Consider the following 16556-nt stretch of genomic DNA (forward strand, 5'->3'; position numbering starts at 1 on the left):
TGCATCATGGGAAACCCCCAGCAGTCTAAGTCTATAGCAGCATAACTAAGGGATGGTTCAGGGTCACCCGATCCAGCCCTAACTATAAGCTTTAGCAAAAAGGAACGTTTTAAGCCTAATCTTAAAAGTAGAGAGGGTGTCTGTCTCCCTGATCCGAATTGGGAGCTGGTTCCACAGGAGAGGAGCCTGAAAGCTGAAGGCTCTGCCTCCCATTCTACTCTTACAAACCCTAGGAACTACAAGTAAGCCTGCAGTCTGAGAGCGAAGCGCCCTATTGGGGTGATATGGTACTACGAGGTCCCTAAGATAAGATGGGACCTGATTATTCAAAACCTTATAAGTAAGAAGAAGAAGAAGAAGAGTGATGGAAGTCAATGAGTCCGTTTGCAGTAACGATGCATTAAATCTGCGCTCTGTGCGCTAAGGAACATCTCTGTATATTTGTAGCTGTAGTGTTGAGGCAGTACAGTACACGCCAAAGCACCCAGCAGTGCAAACACCGGCCCAGCTGGAAACCGCAGTGGACACCAGCTCAGCTCGTTACTAGGTTCTCAAATGTCATCTTCTACACACAGCAGCATGTAGAAATGTAATCTTCTACAGTTGACATCATTTCCGATGTCACTATTTATATGTTACAAAATGCATCTTGTAATTAAAAATGCAGTTATGGTAAATAAAGATGAAATAACTCAGTCGTGTCCTGGTGTATATCTACCTGATTATTATCTGGTGTAATTGCAGGTATCATGTCAACGTTTCTCCACACATATTAAATGTAATCAGGATGTTCCTGGATCTCGGTATTTAATTAGATGCTGGTAGTTAATATCTGGACAAAGAAATACTTCAGATGCAGTCACAAAGGTATGTTACATGGTCCTGGCTGGTGTCCATGTCATTATGTGAGAGGACGGAGGTACTGCTGGAGATGGTGTGAAGGCAGGAAATAAGAGTGTTACAGCAGAAGAGAGCAGGAACAAAAGAGAAAATACAGAAACACAGAAAAAGAGAAGACCAACACCTCTTCTTTGTCAGATTTCCGTTTCCCTGCACCTGATTTCAGCAAAGACACTTTTGTTTCACGCATACAAGGAAGTGAGGTCAGAGCTGGGGTGACTGAGAAGTTCTCAAGCTCGATGCTAAAAGACAAAGGATGGCAGTCTTTGGAGTGATCATCGCTGCCGAGGCCCAAAATGTCTGATACAGTGTCTTGGTGTGTTGTTGTAAAAAAATATTTATCTGAAGTGAGATTAAAGTTGATGTTTTGAGGGGAAACAATAAATGTCACTGCAATAAAAACTATCGAGATATAAATTTAGGAGACAAAACATGACGTGAATAATCCCATAATAGAGAACTTGTAATAAGAAATGTGGTTAAAAACCCTTTTGAAACAAATATCCATTACTGTCTAAAAGCAAGTTTATAATGTTACAAAGTAGTTGATCCACAGAATGCTAACAATAAAATGGAGCATTAGGGGCTCCAATATATACATTGAGGAAAATAAGTATTTGAACACCCACTGCAAGTTCTCCCACTTATAAATCATGGAGGGGTCTGAAATTTTCATCTTAGGTGCATGTCCACTGTGAGAGACAATCTAAAAAAAAAAAAAAAAATCCAGAAATCACAATGTATGATTTTTAATCATTTATTTGTATGTTACTGCTGCAAATAAGTATTTGAACACCTACCAACCAGCAAGAATTCTGGCTCACACAGACCTGTTAATTTTTCTTTAAGAAGCCCTCTTATTCTGCACTCTTTATCTGTATTAATTGCACCTGTTTGAACTTGTTACCTGTATAAAAGACACCTGTTCACACACTCAATCAATCACACTCCAACCTGTCCACCATAGCCAAGACCAAAGAGCTGTCTAAGGACACCAGGGACAAAACTGTAGACCTGCACAAGGCTGGGATGGACTACAGGACAACAGGCAAGCAGCTTGGTAGAAGACAACTGTTATGATTATTTATTAGAAAGTGGAAGAAACACAAGATGACTGTCAATCTCCCTTGGTCTGGAATTCCATGCAAGATCTCACTTTGTGGGTTAAGGATGATTCTGAGAAAGCTCAGAACTACACAGGAGGACCTGGTCAATGACCTGAAGAGAGCTGGGACCACAGTCACAAAGATTACATTAGTAACACATGATGCTGTCATGGTTTAAAATCCTGCAGGGCAGCAAGGTCCCCCTGCTCAAGCCAGCATATGTCCAGGCCCATTTGAAGTTCACCAGTGACCATCTGGATGATCCAGAGGAGGCATGGGAGAAACCATCCCAACTGTGAAGCATGGGGGTGGAAACATCATACTCTGGGGGTGCTCTTCCGCAAAGGGGACAGAACGACTGCACCGTATTGAAGGGAGGATGGATGGGGTCATGTATTGCGAGATTTTGGCAAACAACCTCCTTCCCTCAGTAAGAGCATTGAAGATGGGTCATGGCTGTGTCTTGCAGCATGACAATGACCCCAAACACAGCCAGGGCAACTAAGGAGGAGCTCCGTAAGAAGCATTTCAAGGTCCTGGAGTGGCCTGGCCAGTCTCCAGACCTGAACTCAATAGAAAATCTTTGGAGGGAGCTGAAACCCCAAACCTGAAAGATTTGGAGAAGATATGTGTGGAGGAATGAACCAAAATCCCTGTGGCAGTGTGTGCAAACCTGGTGAAAAACTACAGGAAACGTCTGACCTCTGTAATTGCAAACAAAGGCTACTGTACCAAATATTAACACTGATTTTCACAGGTGTTCAACTACTTATTTGCAGCAATAACACACAAATAAATTATAAAAAAAAAAAAAATCATACATTGTGATTTCCGGATTTTTTTTTTTTAGATTATGTCTCTCACAGTGGACATGCACCCAAGATGAAAACTTCAGACCCCTCCATAATTTCTAAGTGGGAGAACTTGCAAAATCGCAGGGTGTTCAAATACTTATTTTCCTCACTGTACATATCAAACTCAACAGTTAAAGTTGCAATATTTTCTGAAACATTTTTTGCTGTTATGGAATAAAGTGATAGGGTCATGAAAAATTTCAATTATTTAACAATATTAAGTTGTAATTTTACATTCAATTATGAACAGATAGCATGTTAGGAGATATTCACTAAAAGTACGCTTCCACACTGCGATTTGGGTAAACAGAATACTGACAAGTCTAATTTGAAAACTTCAAGCAGGACTGTTTAGAATTTATGCATTGATGTCTTGAAAAAGAACCAGAGGTGATGCTGGGAGGGTTGCCATGGAATAACAAATTACAATATGCAATTCAAGCTACACACTTTAAGTACATATAAGTCAAATTTGTTTAAGTTACCAATGTCAACAGAAAGTGTGGCTGATGAAAACTAAACCTGGTTCTGTCCAACCACAAGAACAACACTGTAATAACTTCAAACTTGTCAGGTGGTAACATTACTGAAAATAATAGCAGTAAAGATACAACGCCTGAAAGAAGTTTCAGAAAAGAAGTAAAAGAAAATCATTAGACGCCTGCAGATGATTTTTTTGCAGTGCGTGCTTGTGGGGCTTCTGTAGCCCCTCTGTGTGTGTGTGTGTGGGGGGGGGGGGGGGGGCAGGTGGCAGCTGCTCTGCCCTCCTCCCTCCAGCCTACGACTGCCTCCAACATTAGCAACGCTTTCACAGGAAACGTCACGATATGTCAATTCAAACCACACAACACACTTGCATCACCCTCTGCTGTGCCCTCATTTACTTAATTCTTGCAGGAAGGTTTAAAGAAAAAAAGAGAAAAGCTGTGTGTGCTTGTTGAGATGGACAGATTAGTTCTTACCATCTGTTTCGGATTGTGAGCCTTTCAAATGAAAAGATATCAGACGCTGTCAGCAGGTGCGTGTGGCCCTAACCCCCAAATTTTATCTGACAAATTTCAGAAATGTAAAAGGACAGCAGTATGTAGTGTGTCTGCAAAGGGACAAACTCAATTTGTCAACAAGAAATTCTCTCCAACTGTACAGGAGTTCACTTCTTTGGCAGAAGCAAGGAAAAAAGATGTATAGAATTTACAACCCCAAATTTTTTTTCTGGTCAATTTAATTTCATTTAATATACATCCATCAATGCACTTAAGGCCTGTAACACATTCCAAAATAAATAAATAAATAAATTGTTGGCAGAAGCATTTATCACTTTGTAATTTTGCTGTTCATTCACATGCTACATAGAGACATTTTGGCATCGAGTTGTAGTCATAGTGTTTTTAATTTCAAAATTTTCCAGACAGTCTCTATTTGGGACAGGTCAGGACAGTTCAGTATCCATACCCCCTTCTTCCATAGCAATGCCTGGCTAATGGATGCAGAATGTTTTTATTTTGCAGTAACTTGTTGAAAAATGTATGGACGTCCCTGAAAACGATGTCTTGATGTCTGCTGCTCTAAAATATCAATATACAATATATCAATATACAGGGCACTACCACAACACCACACCATGACAAAAACTATGGCCTTTGGACTTGTTACACAGTAATGTTCTGAGTGACATTTGTGACTACAGCTCTGTATTGTAGTCCTTGATAAAGTTTCCCCAAAGTAATCTCTTGCTCATGTAGTTATATCAGCTATTGATGAATGATGGGTCTTGATGCAGTGAGTATGTTTACATGCCGTTAGTATTTGGGTGAAGGTCAATATTCCGGTTTCTGAATCATTAGGAATAACCCATTTACATGCTTAAGAAGACAGAGTTACTCTTGTATACATGGTCATTGGTATTATCATTTGGCGGTGTGAGTGGCCCGCTGCAGCGTTTACCGAGCCCACAGACTCAGTAAGAGCATTGGAGGCAGAGCAATCGCGGTGATACCGACCGGTGCCGCCTGATAAGGACACAGAACACAATGCGCTGTTTATCTCTGCTTCTGTGGTGTCCGGTGGGTTGCGCGCGCCGCATACAAGTAGTTGCCGTACTCAAAAGACCAAGATTCCTTGCGGATAGGACATGCGCAGAACAAAATAATGTTCCTTTCTATGGGGATATCCCGATGCGCGTTTATATGACCTGATATTCGGGTTAGAAAAGGAGTAACCCAGGGGTCTTATTCGGGTTTTTAAAAATCGGAATAAGAGCATATTTGGGTTTTTGCGGGTGTTTACATGGCCGTGCGCAAACCGGGTTATTGCTAATATTCCGGTTATGAAAGGGTTATTGGCTGCATGTAAAAGTAGTTACTGTCTTCTGAGGGTTCGGAGAACAGGTGTTCAGTTTAGGTGCAAGCCTTTAAAAAAAACAAAAAAAAACAAAAACAAAAAAAAAAACACCTAAGATTCTGTAAAGTAAATAAACGCTATTTTCGGTTCCAAAACTTTTCAGTCCCATTTTACTTCAGAGTCTGTCTGGAACACTCAATCAGCAATTCCTCGGTGTGAACTCCATTTCACACTACTTACACTGGGACTAAAACAAATCATCTTAATTAATCAAAAGATTATTTTACACAAGGACACTAGGAGATGCGTTAGGTATAATTTTTCCCATTGCTGCTGATGTTTTGTGTCCATCTGCTGAAATGTGTTAAGAAATTTGAGCACCAGTTTGGAAGATGCCACCCTGAAGCTGACCAATCAATGTCGTTTAGGCATTAAAAAGCTACAACTTTTGCTCTCTTTCAACACTGAAAATGAGGGCTTTGACTGTTTTTGTTGAAGTACATCTCAGTATTCCAGTCATTCCTGTCATGGCAGGTTTCTGCCTCTAAACCCTCATTGTCACACAATTTTCAGTTGTTGGATGCAACAGCTTCAAAAAGTACCTAATTATTCAACCCAACTGCAGATGTTTTTGACAAATGTTGAATTTTGTGCTTTTGATTGAGCCGAATATGTTTTTTTATTGCAGACTGATGGTTGAGCAATAAAAAAGATAGTTTACATCAATTTGACATTTTCTAAATAAGTGATCACCGAATACTGAGCAGTTATTTGATTATAAAACACACTTTCACTGCAGTAACAGACACACAAAGAGACTCATTCACTCGCTGTCTGGGAATTCATCAATCAATCAATCAACTTTTTTCTTATATAGCGCCAAATCACAACAAACAGTTGCCCCAAGGCGCTCCATATTGTAAGGCAAGGCCATACAATAATTATGAAAAACCCCAATGGTCAAAACGACCCCCTATGAGCAAGCACTTGGCCACAGTGGGAAGGAAAAACTCCCTTTTAACAGGAAGAAACCTCCAGCAGAACCAGGCTCAGGGAGGGGCAGTCTTCTGCTGAGACTGGTTGGGGCTGAGGGAAAAAACCAGGAAAAAGACATGCCGTGAAGGGGGGCAGAGATCGATCACTAATGATTAAATGCAGAGTGATGCATACGGAGCAAAAAGAGAAAGAAACAGTGCATCATGGGAACCCCCCCACAATCTACGTCTAAAGCAGCATAACCAAGGGATGGTCCAGGGTCACCCGATCCAGCCCTAACTATAAGCCTTAGCGAAAAGGAAAGTTTTAAGCCTAATCTTAAAAGTAGAGAGGGTATCTGTCTCCCTGATCTGAATTGGGAGCTGGTTCCACAGGAGAGGAGCCTGAAAGCTGAAGGCTCTGCCTCCCATTCTACTCTTACAAACCCTAGGAACTACAAGTAAGCCCGCAGTCTGAGAGCAAAGCGCTCTAATGGGGTAATATGGTACTATGAGGTCCCTAAGATAAGATGGGACCTGATTATTCAAAACCTTATAAGTAAGAAGAAGAATTTTAAATTCTATTCTAGAATTAACAGGAAGCCAATGAAGAGAGGCCAACACGGGTGAGATATGCTCTCTCCTGCTAGTCCCCGTCAGTACTCTAGCTGCAGCATTCTGAACCAACTGAAGGCTTTTTAGGGAACTTTTAGGACAACCTGATAATAATGAATTACAATAGTCCAGCCTAGAGGAAATAAATGCATGAATTAGTTTTTCAGCATCACTCTGAGACAAGACCTTTCTGATTTTAGAGATATTGCGTAAATGCAAAAAGGCAGTCCTACATATTTGTTTAATATGCGCTTTGAATGACATATCCTGATCAAAAATGACTCCAAGATTTCTCACAGTATTACTAGAGATCAGGGAAATGCCATCCAGAGTAACGATCTGGTTAGACACCATGCTTCTAAGATTTGTGGGGCCAAGTACAATAACTTCAGTTTTATCTGAGTTTAAAAGCAGGAAATTAGAGGTCATCCATGTCTTTATGTCTGTAAAACAATCCTGCAGTTTAGCTAATTGGTGTGTGTCCTCTGGCTTCATGGATAGATAAAGCTGGGTATCATCTGCGTAACAATGAAAATTTAAGCAATACCGTCTAATAATATTGCCTAAGGGAAGCATGTATAAAGTGAATAAAATTGGTCCTAGCACAGAACCTTGTGGAACTCCATAATTAACTTTAGTCTGTGAAGAAGATTCCCCATTTACATGAACAAACTGTAATCTATTAGACAAATATGATTCAAACCACCGCAGCGCAGTGCCTTTAATACCTATGACATGCTCTAATCTCTGTAATAAAATTTTATTGTCAACAGTATCAAAAGCAGCACTGAGGTCCAACAGAACAAGCACAGAGATAAGTCCACTGTCCGAAGCCATAAGAAGATCATTTGTAACCTTCACTAATGCTGTTTCTGTACTATGATGAATTCTAAAACCTGACATCACACACACAACTTCCCTGCATCACACACACAACTTCCCTGCTGCACAAATATGCGACTCCCAGCAGTGCAAACGGATAAGAGCGCGAGCTGAGGGCTTTCCTTTATCAGCGCCAAGTCTGGAAGCTGCCAAAGCACACAGTCCACACACAAAGACAAGACTCGGGAAGCTTACCTCGCTTTGCAGAAAGACCCTTCAGCAGCCCATCACCCGGCACTTTGTCTCCAAACTCTGTTTGTGTCAGCAGCAGGACAGAGAACGAGAATGAGGAAAGAATGCGAGTGAGGCGGCGCTGTCGGACTCACTCAGACTCCCGCTCCAAGCAGGGGGTTTGATAAAAACCCACAGACTAAACGCCCGCCTCCACAGCCTGACGTCAGCACGTCACCTGACCTCGCTCTGATGAGGAAGGAGAAAGAAAAGGGAGGGGAGAAAGAGAAGGAGAAGCTGCCGTTGCTGTGGTAACAGGCACATTGAACCGCAATGATTTCAATAGGTCATCTGACACTGACACGCACAGAGAGAGAGAGAAAGAGAGAGACAGACAGACAGACAATTCTTTTTTTTTGGTATGGAAGCCAAGCTCAGTTTCGACATGATGTTCTGAAATCACATCAAATATCCTACAACGGGATCAACAAAACAGCAACTAAAGTGGCTGGCAAGGCGAATAACTTTAGAATTTTGTGGATATTTTTTTGTTTTGTCAGTTATCACCCGACACAGATATGGTCATTAACCTTGTGTTGGGAGGGAGGGTGGGTGGAATTTGTTAATCATTTAGTCAACAAACAAACAAACCCCTTATATTAAAACAGGCACAATCTAAGACAAATAATAAGAGTTAAATCTCATCTGTGGAACTGTTTTGATAGTCATGAAAATATTTTTACATCCCACTGATCGCCATTTTGAGTTTTTTTTTTTAAATTAAGTATAATGTCCATGTGTTGCCTATGAAAATGTTCAGAACAACCCCAGCTTTCAAAATACATATCACACATGTCTAGAACACTAGAAATAATTGGCTATAAATCTGAAACAATGAAATGTGTTTTTAGAGAATTCTTCAAATCTTTGTTGAAAATACAGTGCCCTCCAAAAGTATTGGAACACTTTGTATTTCACACATTTTAATTTGTTTATGCCTTTTCAAAACAACAAAACACAAACAAACAAAAAAAATCTTAAATGACCTTCCTTAAACTCAAACTGAAAGCACATCTCTGTAAAACTTGATATAAAATAATTATAAATATAAAAACCAAGATAATGGGCTGCATAAGTAATGGAAGGCTTTGGTATAATACCTGTAGATAAGGAGTTTTATTTCCAGGTTCCTTTAGACAAGTCAGGGGATGGATACATGGACATTTCCAAGTCACAGAATATGTTTTGGACTTTATATCAATTATGAAGAAATACAAACAGTATGGCACTGTATGGTAAATCTGTGTGGTGTAGACAGTTCTCAAAAACTGAGTGACTGTGCAAGAAGAAGAAGTGTGAAGAAAGCCACCAAGACACCCAGAAGAAGAACAGGCTTCTGTGGCTGTGACTGTACATAGTGCATGTTTTGCATTTTGTATTCCCATTTATACAGCTTCATGATAAAGTGGTATAAAGGAAGATTTTCTTAAAAAGAAGACCCGAAAGTTCAGCTACAATTTGCCAGAAGGTGAGAGATGCATCTGAGATGCAAGTCTTGGTGAGAGAAAATCCTCCGGGGTGTGATAAGTCAGATAAATAAAGGATAACACATAATATTGATTAAACTATGTTTTAATTTCATTATTATTATGATGATGATGCACAAAATTGTATTTAAAGTATCTTTATAAGTGAACCTTTACTTATCCTGTATTCGTCACCAAGAGGAAAACCAACACGGTGAGTGAGTGAGAGAGAGAGAGAGAGAGAGGGGAAAAAAAAAAAAAAACTTGTTTATGTATGTGGAAAGTGGTACCTGATAAGGGGCTATCACATGCATCTTGCATGAGAAACAAACTTGGCGCATATTTGAAGTGAAGGAGAGTAGAGCCCGACCGATATATCGGCCAGTCGATATTATCGGCCAATATAAGCCCTTTTCAAAGTAATCACTATCGGCCGAAATTTTGCTGATAGAACGCTGATAATTTCTCATAAACAGAACAGTTACTGTAATAATGTTTGTCGGCAATGTAAAATGTCCTTGTACCGTTTGTCCAGTAGATGGAGCTCTGACTCCATTCAACTGAGAGCTGCTTACACCCGTGCTTAAATGTGTTCATCACCGGCCCCCGTAGTTCGCCGTCACACTGCACTGATCGGCTGACAAAAGCATACAAGTAAGTTTATAAGGATGTTGTTTGTAATAACTTTGCGATTACATTCATCCCACATTTCTCCCGTTTCAGTTCAACTCAGTCTGATTAACTCAGTTTATGTAGAAATGTGTCAAATGTGCTTCATTGCGGTGGTCACGCTTTTTATTAAACCCACGTTGTGTAGACCTTATTTCTAACATGAAAAACTTTCATTTACTGCTAAGAGGTTGAAACATTCAGATTCACTGGTCATCCGGAAGGGTTCTGGGAATTACTGCCATTCGCCATTAACCATCTGGGGCTGACACTGTCGTATACAATGGCTGGGACCAAGCTTTACAAAATTTCTAAGTATCTAATAAAACACTGTGCATCTGAATAGCACTAATTAAGTACAACAGGAGGTTGGGCATTGAAGGTGACCTGGATTAAGCTTAACACTTTCACGTTGTCTGGTGGAAGTTTACCTTGTTTTTGGAATGACTCCAGAAGTGATTCCTGCCTGCTCCTTTTGTCTTTCTGACCCTGGCTAAAAAAAAATCCTCATGCTCTTTCATGTGGTGCTTTTTCAAATGTTTAAGTTTGTTGTATTGCAGGTCTCAACGGAGCTTCCGACTCTCGGTACAACGGCTTTGCAAAGACTACACTTGCTGTCTTGCTTTGCAGTGTTTCTATTGTAAAATATTTCCACACAGCAGTCACGTTGTGATGAAAAGTTGGTCAGCCACAGTGGTCCTCAGTGCTCGCCAGCTAGCTGGCTGCAAACTGTGGAATGGATTTCCTGAATGGAGGCGTGTGTCATTACGCCGCATCTCATTGAGGCACACCTCCATCCAGGAAACCCATCCCACAGTTTGCAGCCAGCTAGTAGAGCAGCCGGCAGAAAATCACTTGTGGAGACATTTTAGCAGACAGATGTGCCTCATAGACTGAAAATTTCCGATCTGTGAATTATGTTGGCATCGAAATCCGATACAGATACTGGATCAGATTGGCCCCATCCTTAGTTAATGTGCTTTTAAAATGTGTACCGCGGCTCTGTGCTGACGTAGCCCTGACTGCCCTCTTGCTCTGCTAACACCACACATATAAAACAAAGCAATCGGAAAGGTCCATACAGAGTAACATGGTCCAAGTTTGAGATGGTTTAATCACTCAGTCCAACAACTGCATGGTCTTTATAGCTGCAGTTTGACCTGCGCAAGTCCATTACTGATGAAAATACACCCATCTAATCTGGACACTGTATCGGCAGACACTGAATATTAAATGACTCTTATCAGCATCAGGGGAGAGGGGGGGGATATCTATTCACGTTTTGTCTTGCAATAACTGATTACAACATGACAAACAAAAATAAAGTTATTCTTGCATCGCATGTTGAAGAGATACTTACAGAGGCAATATGCTACACACAAAGAGAAAAGACAACAAACCCCAGTCAAACAACTGGAAAGCTTGTATCTGTCATCAAAAGAAGTACTGAAATGTTATTCAAATTCACCTATAGTGTTACAATTACTAGAAACTGAAATTGGGTGCCCTTTTGGACAATTAGCTAATTATGCTGCTAAGTGATTCTGAATTCAGGAAACATGCAGAAATCTTTCTGGCCCAGATATGGAACATGATTGAATTATTGAAGCTGGGGAAAGGCAACTGTGTTCCTGTACAATGGAGGAAAAAAAATGACAGCCTCAACAAAATGAGATGCCAGTGATTTAAAGAAAAGATTGTCAGGTGTTCAAAAGAGATTCAGGCACAGGTTATGCCAGCAACCTCAGGTGTAGCAAAGTACCACTCCCTACGTTTCTTCCATCAAATATGCAAATGGAAAGGAGAAAGTCTAAATCTTAATAAGTATGGATGGAATGAAAAGAATGGCAAGTTCATTCCAGTACAAACAGACCTGTCTCCAGTTCCTGACTGCCAACTGGAAACTATTCACTGTAACTGGAAAACCGGATGCAGTACTTTGAAATGCACTTGTGACAGGCATGGCCTTGAGTGTACATTTGCTTGTGGAGACTGCAAAGGTTCCAGCTGCTCTAATGCAATGGATACAGAAGTTGTGACCAAAGTTTGAATAAACAATCACAGAGCTTCAAAAACTGCTTTGGTGACTTTGGAATCATCTCGCTCTGGATTTTGTCTTATCTGGTACGAGGTGCAGGTTTTGTTTAAGCCATATTTGTATAATTACAACCACTTTAGGATTCTTACATGTGTTATTTGAACACCTACTGAATTTGACAGTTATAGCATACGTATTTGTTCAAAGTTCTAATCGTTATGGTAAAATAGGCATTCTTTTCAATAATGGTGATACTTATTTAGCTTAATTATGATTACATAAGTAGCTAATTATCCAAAAGGGCACCCAATTTCAGTTTCTAGTATTTTTAACAACACTACAGGTAAATCTGGACAGCATTTCAGTACTTGTTTTGATGACAAATACAAGATTTCCAGTTGTTTGCCTGGCTCCTTTGATGTCCATACCTAAATAACATGAATTAGCATATTTTGGGCCCCTCTACCCCCCTCTACTGTTCCCTGTTTTTAATATGTTATTCCTGAGGTATATCAGAGGAGAACCCCACATAAATTATTATTATTATTTTTTGCAATTAGTGGTGGGTGAAGTCTCAATATGACTGGACTAAATATTAAGTGACATGTGAAAGTCACCGGGAGTATAGTGAAGCCAAGGACAAGGATCGGTTGGGTAAATGAGTTGCAAGATATTAAGTCCAGGTGTTTTCTCATTTAACCTCACTGGTGTTTGGCCATGCACACAAGTTTGAGTTTGCATGCTGCACTTTTGAGATATCACCAATACAATAGACAGTAATTCAATTTTAAGTGCACAGCTCACAGCAGTGAGAGATTTTAACACAAGACTGCGGCAGTGTTTCCAAAAACAATGTTCTGGTTACACCGGAAAAAGCAGAAGCATGCAACCAGCTTTAGTGTGTGTGTATGTGTGTGTGTGTTAGGATGCAGGGTGGGTAACACTAGAGGGAATTCCTTCAGGAAGCAGCAGCACGTGCGGAAGAGAAAACGTCTGTTCCAAAGCAAACCCTTCACAATTTGTTGCTGTGGAAAAGGAAACACTCCCCATATTGTGCTAATGTTAGAATCTCACTTCAAAATAACTTCAAAATTGGCTCCAGGCCAACTAAAGGCTGCTACAGGCTCGCATTCAGAGAAAGGTCGTGTGTTTTCGTTTTTTTAAAAACAGGTTTTTGTGTTCCACTCTCCAATGAAGCTGTGACTGGTGCAGCAACAGGTAAAAGTTACACTGCATGCTTGTGCCATTTATCATAAAGTTAAGAACTGTGGAATGTCGACATGCACACGAAGGCTGATAAACACTTTTTATAACTTTCCCCTTTCACCTATGTAACACTTCAGGTTCAGCTGACCTTCAATAACTGATACGGAGACAAAGATTCATGATTTTATGACTCATTATTGCAATGTTTTTCTATTGCCTGGTGCACATTAGCACCAGAACTCTGTAAACTGTCCAAAACTTTACCATCACAGATCTTAGTAAGATTATAACATTCAGTTGTGTCTCATGTGGCTAAAAAAAATTGTAAAACTGTTCATGCAACTTAACATACCACAATTTCCAGACTATAGAGTGCACCTGAATATTAGCTGCACCCACCAATTTTAAAAAGAAAAAAGAAATTGTACATAAATAGGCTGCACTTGTCTATAAGCCGCCAGTCTCCATGTTGTAACATGAGATATTTACACAGAAAGATGTCAGACAGAAATATTTTTTAACTTTTAATTAAATATGTACCGTAAATGCTTTTTCCCTCTAAAATGTTACACGTAAATACTGATGTGCACATCAGCCAGCACGTGCACGGTGTCTTTGCTCCACACGGAGATCGAAGTAATTTTAACTTTTTCTTGAGATTGCTACCAGGATTGGATGGGGTCTGTGGTAAATGAGACATTAATGAAGCACTGTGACTTTTTGTGCTAAGACAGAACCGGCGGGGAAGAAGGCTCAGCTGACTGATCTGATGGCGCAACTCTTGCGCAAAGTGCCAGAGAGGGACTTTTCTTCACTAAAATGAACAGGTAAGACCGTATATTTACAGTGTGTGTGTGTGAATTTACACCGCATGAGGAGCACAGCTTTCAGGAAATCAATTGACAACATCAACTGATGTATTTCAACTTATGAAAAAGCCTGTAAAAATCCATAAATTAGCAACATCATTTTCAAAGCCGCAGTGTTCAAAGCGTGTGAAAAAAGTAGCGGCTTATAGTCCGCAAATTACAGTATTTTCTGGGGTAAAAGGCTGGGGTTTTTTTTATTAGTTTGGAAAGTCTGCGACTCAGACTCCAGTGTGACTTGTAAAATGATGATGATGAAAAAAAAATCTAAATGTGAATCACCTTTATTGGCCAAGTATGTAAACACATAGAAGGAATTTGACTCTGGATGCACTTGCTCACAGTATGATTAGTGTTCAGTGTGTGTTGTAGTCACAGGTTTATTAGCCACAAATGCACAGATGCGAAATGCGCAGATGTGATTCACAACTGTATGATCACAGAGAATAATGTCTGACAGCAGCGCTGCCTTCAACTCAAGTTCTGTCACGATTGTGGCACATTATCTCCTGAAAATAATGTATTCTGACTTTTTCCCCATGTATAAAAATACATCTGCATGTCCTGGCAGTCTGTAAAAAACGGCATGGTGGAGACAGTCCACATCCATCATGTTCACAGCAGCAGTAAACCAGCATTATGTGACACAAACAGCGTGTCACCACACTAAGTTCCAAAATCCGACAGCCTCGAAAAAGTTAAGAGTTTTAAGGTGAAGTATGTCGTCCTCTCTGTAAATCCTTCATTATCGGACATAACCGCATTCGTTTCACTCTGTCTGCCGGCCTTAGGGATGTTTCTGTTTTCATAATATGTACGTCATGTTGAGAAATGCCAAGAAAGATGTTTTCTGGAAATGCACCTGCTAACTTGCTCAGGGAGAGCAATAAAAAAAAACATCAGAGACCACTAATTATTAACGCATGTGCGCAGAACGACTTACAATCATGAGTACTTTGATGTTGTGTTGCTAAGTGGGATGTTAAAAACGTGTGACATGTCCTTTAAGAATGGTGATGGAGCAGTGACGGGAGGCTCCTTCTGAAGTCCACTGTCATCTCCACAGTGTTGAGCGTGTTCAGCTTCAGGTTGCCCTGACCACACCAGAGGACCAGCTGTTCCACATCCCAACTGTAAGCAGACTTGCCGCCATCTCAGATGAGGCTGATAATTGTAACATCATCTGCAAACTTCAGGAGTTTAACAGACAGGCCACTTGATGTGCAATTGCTGGTAAAAGGGGAGGAGCGCAGTGGGGAGAGTGTACACCCCTGGGGGCCGCAGGAGCTGGCTGTCAGGGTTCTGGATGCAAATCTTCTTAGCCTTAGCCTCACCTCCTGCCTCCTGTAGTGATCCACTGACTGATGGTGGCTGGCACAGCAAGCTGGGTCACTTTGGAATAGAGGATTTCAGGGACGATGGTGTTAAATGCAGAGCTGAAATCCACAAACAAGATCCTAGTGCAGGGGTGTGCAATCGTGTGCCATGAAGGGCCAAGACACTGCAGGTTTTCCTTGCTACCAGTCACCTCAGCAGGTGATTTCATTGATGATCAAGGCCCGTATCTGCAAAGCAACTCAAAGTCCTCTCAAACAGCTCCTAACGTAGCCTAAAATTTCGTGGCAAAGAATCTTAGCTTAAGAGAGAGCCAGCAAGTGTCTGAGAGCAACTCTGAGCAAGGAGGGGACAGAAACTCCTATCTTAGTGAGGAGGCGGGGCTGACCCCGTTGCTAGGTATGACACAGTCCTCTAAGAGCTGTGATTGGCTGTCACGGAAAGGGGAGGGGAATTAAACAAACAAATACCCTCCTAGTCACAAAAGGATAGTGAAATCAACCCATCATATAGCCTGAACTGTATTAAGACGTGTAATCGTGAGGATAACTTAATGTTATGATGGTGAAACTCAGCAAAATTAAATGAATAGTTATACAGCTTAAAAATGTTTGAATGTACGTCATTAACATGCAGAATATCTATATATTAAACATGTGCGTGCGTGTGTTTGTGGAGGTTTATTTAGTATGTTCATTGTGAGTACATAATATAATTGTAAATACTTTAAAAATACATGCATTATACAAGAAGGTGAAAACAATTATTTCCACTGTGGTCCATTGAAAATCAAATGCCAAAATAGATGTAATAATAAAAGAATAATATTAACAATACCGATAATAATAAAATAATGATCATATTAACAGTGTGTATATGATAAAACCTAAACAATTTATGAATACATTAAAACATTAAATTAACAAAATAATTACATAGATCAAGCAGTGACTCACTGTCCTCCTACATACGCAAAATGCCTCTGCTCCTCTGTCTTTTCTGCCATCTTCTCTGCTTAAGACACTCTCAGGCTTTAACCATAGACTGCTTCATGGATACGGGCCCAGGTGTTTA

General features: G+C 40.4%; 1 protein-coding gene across 1 annotated transcript in view; it reads right to left on the reverse strand.

Annotated features, from left to right (window-relative positions):
* Positions 1 to 8091, reverse strand: part of LOC117513634 (neurocalcin-delta A) — a 94348-nt gene extending 86257 nt beyond the window's left edge. The window contains exon 1 of the mRNA XM_034173865.1: positions 7867 to 8091. The gene's annotated coding sequence lies outside the window, so the exon portion shown is untranslated. The remainder of the gene's footprint in view (positions 1 to 7866) is intronic.
* Between the last annotated feature and the right edge of the window lie 8465 nt (positions 8092 to 16556).

Source organism: Thalassophryne amazonica, chromosome 7 (assembly GCF_902500255.1).
Source record: "Thalassophryne amazonica chromosome 7, fThaAma1.1, whole genome shotgun sequence".
Classification (NCBI taxonomy): Eukaryota; Metazoa; Chordata; class Actinopteri; order Batrachoidiformes; family Batrachoididae; genus Thalassophryne; species Thalassophryne amazonica.